Source organism: Panthera leo, chromosome B1 (genome assembly GCF_018350215.1).
Source record: "Panthera leo isolate Ple1 chromosome B1, P.leo_Ple1_pat1.1, whole genome shotgun sequence".
NCBI lineage: Eukaryota > Metazoa > Chordata > Mammalia > Carnivora > Felidae > Panthera > Panthera leo.
Genome location: NC_056682.1, coordinates 67,382,982 through 67,391,229, shown reverse-complemented (window position 1 = coordinate 67,391,229; position 8,248 = coordinate 67,382,982). Strand labels below are relative to the sequence as shown.

The 8,248-nt window shown below is 34.3% G+C and overlaps 2 pseudogenes; one reads left to right on the top strand and one right to left on the bottom strand.

The window, feature by feature from the left end:
* Window positions 1-234: 234 nt before the first annotated feature.
* LOC122218402 lies at window positions 235-5,445 on the top strand (annotated as a pseudogene).
* Window positions 5,446-7,620: 2,175 nt separating this feature from the next.
* Window positions 7,621-7,962, bottom strand: LOC122218401 (annotated as a pseudogene).
* Between the last annotated feature and the right edge of the window lie 286 nt (window positions 7,963-8,248).

The following is an 8,248-nucleotide window of genomic DNA, read 5'->3' as shown; positions in this document are numbered from 1 at the left end:
TTCAAAATTTCCAAAACTGTTAAAACTCAGCAATAAGAAATCAAACAGCTTAGGTAATAAATAGGCGAAAGATCCGAAGAGATGTCTTACAAAAAGGAGATATACACATGGCAAATAGGCATTTGAAAAGATGTAAACAACATGTTTAATGCCATTAAGGAATTGCATGTTAACAATCCGATGCTATAGCACAGCTATTAGAATAGCTAGAGTTCAAACTACTGACAACACCAAATGCTTATGAGTGCGGAGCAACAAGAACTCTCGTCTATTGCTGGAGGAAATGAAAAATGGTACAAGCCACTGTGAAAGACAGCCTGGCAGTTTCTTTCAAACTAAACACACCACCTTTATGATCCAGCCATGATATTTACCCAAATGAACAGAAAACGTCTGTCCAAACAAAAACCTTCACATGAGCGTTTGTAGCAGCTTTATTCATAATTCCCAATATTTGGAAGCAACCAAATAGGTGTTTCAGTAGGTGAATAGATAAATAAGCTGTGATGCATTCAGACAATGCCATATTATTCAGCACTAAAAAGAAATGAGCTATCAAGTCACAAAGACATATGGAGGATCCTTAAACGCATATTGCTAAGTATAAGCGGCCAATTTGAAAAGGTTATGTACTCTATAATTCCAACTATATGATTTTCTGGGAAAGGCGGAACTAACGAGACAATGAAAGGATCAGTAGCTGACCAGGAGTTCAGAAGGAGAGACAGAAGGATGACTAAGTGGAGGACAGTGGATTTGTAGGGCCGTGGAAACGTTCTCGAAGACACTGTAATGGTGGATTTATGTTACACATCTGTCAAAAATATATAAATATGCAACACAAGGAGTTAACCTTAATGTAAAATGTGGACTTCAGTCATAATAAGGTATCAATACTGGCTCATCAGCTGTGAGAAGTATATCACACTAATGCAAGACATTAATAATAAAGGCAACTGTGTACAGAAGGAGAGAGGGTATATTAGAAATCTCTATTTTCACTCATTTTTTTTTCTGTAAACCTAAAAATTATCTGAAATATAAAATCTATTCAATTAGGCATTTTAAAGTCATGGATAAAAGGGATATAATAAGAAGGTTATGAATCAGAAATAAAACTGATATTTCATGAGACAACTGCCAAGAATTTAATGAAGTAGTTTATCACAATACTAAAATAGAAAAAAAAGGAAAGAAAGAAAGAAGGAGACAATATGAAGCATGGCATTGCACAAGAATGAGTTCCAGTACATAGAGTGTGTTCACTTGTCATGTCTATTTTTCTTCAAAATTTTTACTTTTCTCACCACTGACATATAGATAATGGAAACAAAATAAACATTAAAGTAAGAATTTTCAAAATTACCTAGAGTATTTTTATTTGCATTTTTTAAAAAAAGCTCTCTTCTTGTCTTCCCACTACACATCTGACCTTTTCTATTTTCAATCAACCTCCTTCATTGTTTTAACCTTCTACATGATGTAAAAAGTTCCTTTTCTTTTCTTTTTAAAGATTGCTGAACTTGCACTTTTCTATGAACATTTATCCAATATTTTCCCATATTGTTCCCTGCCCTCTTTCCAATAGTTTCAACCACCAAGAAATGGAGTCCCTTTATGTCTTTCTGAATGTTGGCTGGCCTTGTTTGACAAAATGCAGTAGAAGTGTTAGTATGCTTCTTCTTAGGCTTAGGCTTTGTACATTCCTACTCCTTCTGTTAAAAATCTAAAACCATGTAAATGAACTTAAGCTAGCATGCTGAAGGGTGAGACCATTGGGCTGTAGCCCAAGTTTTCCAAGGTATCATTTTTGAATGACATTTTTTTAAAGAGCCAGCCATGGCCAATCTACCAGCTGACTGAAATACATGAAGCAAGACCAGCTGAGACTAGTAAGAATGATCCAGTAAGAACCACCTAGATGTTTTGCTAACCTACAAATACACATGAGCTAAATAACTACTTAAATTTCTTTAAGCCACAAAGTTTTAGAATAGTTTGTTACACAACAAAAGTTAACTAAAACAAAAAAACTTCAAAAGACACAAATATAATAATGACCATCAAAACTTTTTTTCTCATGAATTTTCTGGGAAAGGCGAAACTAACGAGACAATGAAATTTTATTTATTTATTATCTCCAACTGGATATCCCACTGGCAACTTAAGCCTTATCAATACTGAAATCATTGTTCCTTTTCCAAATTTTTATATTTTATATTTTTTCTTCGGCCATATTACTTAAAAGTCATACACATTTGAAAAATTATTTTAATTACAATTCTTTATCCTTAATATAACACCAAGTGGATAGTGAGTCACCCCAAATGTCTCATAAACGCATTCTTATTTCCTGTTTATAGTATAATAGTGTTCACTTAGCATATCTTGAACTGTAACATGGATGATATAATCTCTTTTTAACTGCTCTTTTAATTTGCAGGGTTTCTTCAATCCAAATCTTCTAGAAGTATATTTCTGTATTGAAATCATTATTATTTAAATACCTCATAAAATTTATTTTTTCTTCATACTATTTAAGGAAAATTGTATTATATCTGATATATGAAAACAAAATCCACTATCATGAGTTCCTAGACTACTTAGGTTATATTTCAACCTTAGTTTGATCCCTGATTCTCTCATTCTATATTGTAACTACTCCAAGTATACTCATTTATTCCATATCTCCTTGTCTTTGTAAAAGCTGTTTCCTCTGCCTAGAATTCCCTAAATTCAATGTTATCATATGTTGACTGTCCCACTTTTTCTTCAAGTGACAGTTCATGTATTATCACCTGTAACTATAGATGGAACATATTAGATAGAAATAAAAAAAATATGATACCTTAGAGAGTAAACACCATCACTGAGGCAATATTGATTATATCGTGTTTTTTTTTTTAATGCTTATTTTTGAGAGAGAAAGTGTAAGCAGGGTAGAGGCAGAGAGAGAGAGAAAGAGAGAGGAAGAGAAGCTCTGAAGTGGGCTCCACGTCAACAGCAACAAGCCTGATGTGGGGCTTGAACTCACGAACTGTGGGATCATGACCTGAGTCAAAGTCAGACAATCGACTGAGCCACCCAGGCGCCCCTCATTTTTTAAAAATATATTAATTTATTTTGAGAGAGACAGATAGAGACTGAGTGGGGGAGGGATAGAGAGAGAGGAAGAGAGAGAATCCCAAGCAGGTTCTGCAGCTGTTAGTGCAGAACCCTACGTGAGCTTGAGCTCATGACCTGAGAGATCATGACCTGAGCAGAAACTAAGAGTCAGATTTTTAACTGACTGAGCCATCCATGAGCCCCTCTTTCATTATTTTTTTTAAGTCCGTTTCAATCACTCATCCAAAAACATGCCCTGTACTTATCTGAGACTACTATTGTTTTCTCTGATATTATAGTCAAAATATTACCAGCACTTTGTTTTTCCCTAAAGCCTCTACTGGCTTCAAATAGGCCAATATAATATTCATTCTCTCTCTCCCTCTCTCTTTTTTTTTTTTTTTTTTTGAGACATCACCATATTCAGCTCAATTTTAAGCTTTTATAATGCTTTAAAAAAACTATGAGTAAAATTTTCTTTGGGCAAATAGATCTGATATCATTGGATGTACCAAATTCTATCTTCTCTGCCCAATCATGTAGTTAATACATGTCCTACACAGCCCGATGCTTTAAAGAATTACCAGTGTATTTTTTTCCAAAGGTACTGACAAAAATTAAAGCCTGTTTTTTTTTCAGTGTAGTCTTCTTTGAAAAGAGACACTTTCTTTGATAATATTTAACAGTTGTCATTCCATCACACTTTGATATCAATCACTCACTCCACCTTATTGTTAAGTCCCCCCTATAATCAGCAGATGTATCATTTCATAGTGTCCTTGAGCTTCTAATTGACTGTCAGTTCTCAGTTCCATCTTCCTAAATTCTACATTTGGTGACAATGCTTAGAAAACACTCAATTTTACTGATGCTCTTTAGGGATTTTCTGAGATGTGGGAAATTAGGTGATGTCTTTTTTATTCTCAGTTTGTCATTTCTGTGAGTCTAGATTCATCACTGAACTTGTCCAAAAAATAATGCAGTGATAAATGACTAAAGGGACTAAAGTGCTAAAGACTTTAGGGTCTATAGTTCTTCCTATAGTTGATAATAGTTAGTTACAATTCATAAATAATTGTAAACAATTTCAGTATTATCAATGGAAGTAGCCAGTGTGATAAAATCAATTTAGCTAATTATATACATCCACCATTTTCAAAAAACTTGAATAAAAAGCTTTACTGGAAGATATTTATCTTTTATGACTATCATTTTGAGACATTTCTTCTTACAAGAAAATCTCAAGATTGTACTTAGAATTGGCATAATTTTTATTGGAAATTTACATTTTGTTTATAAATTACATTATAATTTTACTTATAATTTACTGGTTTCCATGTCTTAAAATATATTTTTTCCTAACGTATAATTTTTTTATCAAAAGACTTGCAGTTGTGGAACTTAGCAAAAAATTCAATAATTTTCATAGTAAGTATTTTTGTATTTTTAGCATTTGATTTATTAAATAAAATATTTATTGTATAGATTTCCTGATCCTCAAACCACAGTCAAAACTCACTCATTTAGCGATAGCCCCTTACTATCTCTCATGCAATTTAAACTAGTATTTTCTTACTTTAATATTATGCAGTGATATTTACTCAAACATCACTCAGTTTGACTTCTGCTCCTCTCCCACCAACAGAAGGACAGGCCAAACCCAGCCCAAGGAGCAGGAGCATCCCACCAGGGCAGTGGCACAAAGGAGTCAGACACAAAGAGATGGGCTTTTTCTTGGGTGGGGTGTGGGGTTCACTTCGCTGGATGACGTTCGGAAGGACAGCGCTAGCTCCTCCTCATCTTTGTCCTCCAACCAGAAACCAAGAAAGAAACAAACGCCCCCAAGATGAAGGAGAGTAAAATTAGTGTGAGCAAGAATTCTAAACTCCTCAATACTAACGCAAAGAGGATTCAGAAGGAACTGGCAAACATCACTTTAGATTCTCCACCTAACTGTAGTGTTGGTCCCAAAGTTGGTGACATCTATGAATGGAGATCCACCATGCTGGGGCCTCCAGGATCTGTATTTGAGGGCGGTATACTCCTCCTTTATACCACTTTTATACCAGAATACCCCTTTCAACCTCCAAAGGTTACATTTTGGACGATAATCTCTCACTGTAATATTAACAGTCAAGGACTTATTTGCTTGGACATATTAAGAAGATAATTGGAGTGCAGCACTAACCTTTTCTAAAGTTCCCCTTTCTATCTTCTCCCTTCTTAACAGACTGTAATCCTGCTGACCCTTTGGTGCATAGTGTTGCCATTGAGTATATGACCAACAGAGCAGAACATGATAGAATGGCCAGACAGTGGACCAAGAGATATGCTACATAAATTGGGTTTTCACAATTCTTATGTTGTTTGTCAGAGAGAACTACTTGTGATTTTGAAGGGGTGAGGAGGGCGGGAGTTGGTAAAAAGTAGGGTATTTCTATAACAGATTTTATTCAGTTTATTTCCTAAGATTTTGTTGTAACTTAAGGTATCCTGCTACACTATACAGAATTGATAATAGCAACTCTGAAAACTGTCATTACTTCTGCAATATTAGCTGAAGTGTAGAAAAGAGAATAGGCATTTGGGTTCAGTTGCTTGTAGTCTGTAAATTTAAAATAGCTTCATTTTGTGCAGGTTATACACATGGCCATTTATGTAAAGTCTTTCCAAGACTACATATTTTTTGGCTCCAAAAATGGAATTTATTTTTCCTTCTTGGGAGGACACATTGACATTTAACAGTTTTTAGAGACTGTCACCATACACACACACACACACACACACACACACACACATACGTATACATATATATATATATATATATATATACACACGTATACGTGTATATATACACGTGTATATATATATACGTGTATATATATACACGTACATACACGTATATATATATACATGTACACGTATACGTATATGTATATATGTGTGTGTGTATATATATATATATATATATATATATATATAATGGACACAGGGCCATAAGACACCATAGAAGAAATGAGTAGTTATGTATTTTATTTTATATGCCAGTCTACTTTACTGTGCCAAGGTGAGAGGTTTGAATCACTTGTGAAAACCTGTAGTAAACTACATTAAGCTGTTAATTGTAAGGTATAAAATAGGAGTTGCTCAGTGGATTGGTTATATGTTGTGCACTACTTACATCTGCATTTGTTAGTGTGCTAGTATACAATAGTAGAACAAGCAAAATGAATCTCTTTACTAAACTCTTTAATATATATTCTCATTTAATCCTTTGACGATGTTTCCCAACAAACTGTCCTACAGACACACTCTTTTCCTGCCTCTATCATTTGTTTTTCATCAGCATCTACAAACATCCAAACACCCTCAGCTTAACAACTGCTTAAAAATACTTAGGCATAATTAAGTGATTTAAAGCTATAGTTTCTCTTTATAAAATTGTTACTATTGTAGTTACTCTTTGTACGCTTTATAGGTTCTTTCAATAATAATTATTAAGGTGTATTTGGCTTGATACCAATTTGTATAGATGTCAGGACTTCCTCCATGGACTGTAAGTTTCTGGAAGGCAGTTTTGTATCCTCACTGAGTCTAGTACAATGATTTGCATAGAGTAAACACTTTAAATGCTTCGGCATAAATGAAAGATACATACTATGTTATGAGTTACAAACAATGAAGACATCATTGTTGTATCAACAACTTTTATTGTAAAATTTCATGTCTATAAATGTAATTTAAATCATTTTATATCATTTAATGTCATTATTTTTCAATGAAATATTAGAAGAAGCATACTTTCTAAAACTCTATGTTTCAAAAGAGTGGAAACCAAAAAAAGAAAAAAAAAGAAAAGAAAACAAGAGTGGAAACCAGAGATAAAAATACATAAGTCTATCTCATATTTGAGTAAGTGATCTAAGGAGGATGTTGTAATTCTCAAGAGAGAACGGCTCTATTTTCATGTAGGTGGCTGTCAAACCTTAATGTGGTTTTGTGCATCACCTTGCCAACTCACTGAAAGACAGGTTACAGTGCTCAATAATTCCAAATAAACAAGTCTGAGAAATGTCCAGGGCCCTCCATTTTAAACCTTATAAGTGTTTCTTATAAGTATCATACACAATGGCTTTTACTTCCTTGCTTGTTCGTTTGTATTTGTTGTTATTTATTTGGATGGGGAAGAAGGTATACTGAAATTAAAACAGAAAAGCAATTTAAGAATTATGTCACTTCATATAACACAGTAAAAAATGCAGAAATTGGGTTCTCAAAACTCTGCAGAAAAGATATTTTTAGGAATTTGGAAATGGCTATTGAGGGGGAAAATATCCACATAATGTTGGAAAGGTTGGGTTTGGGGATAATCAGGAATGATAAGAATTATCGATTGGCAAGGGTGAAAGATGAAAAAGGAACTTGGAAGAATACTAGTATTTAATTTGTTTTTTGTTCTGATTTGGGCTTTAATCTTTTTTTTTTTTCAAATCTACACCTTTATTTATTTACTTTTCAGTTAGTTTCAATCCTTGAGGGGTACAGCATCACACGGATTCTGTGACCAATGGCTTTAGCAGGAATGTTGCTTCAGAATTTGGCATGAACCATGCCACTGTTTCCATAAGCATGAGTTACTTTTCCCCAGATTACTCTGGTTTTACTCGGTTTGCCACCAGGAGTCACTGTGTTGTTCTTTGCTTTGTACACATAAGCACATCTTTTGCCTAGATAGAATTCAGTTTCATCTCGAGCATAAACGCCTTCAATTTTAAGAAGAGCTGTGTGCTCCCTCTGGTTCCAGAGACCCCACTTACAGCCAGCAAAAATAACTTTGGACTACAGCGTTCCAGACATATTTGTCATTTCAGGAGTCTTGTTCCCACCAGGCAGGTTCCAAGATGGCGGAAAGAGATGGGTTTTAATCTTTACTTTCCCACCACATTCTTGTTATCCTCAAACTTTCAAAGTATTACTGATATAGACTTGCATTTTTTTGTTTTTGTCTTTATTTTTTGAGAAATTGAAGCTGAAATAAAGCATACACATGGACAAAAGAGGACAGTTCTAGCAGGTGACAGCTGAAACTGGGTCTGAAAACAAATATCAGGGGTGTGAAGGGGCGCCTGGGTGGCTCAGTCGG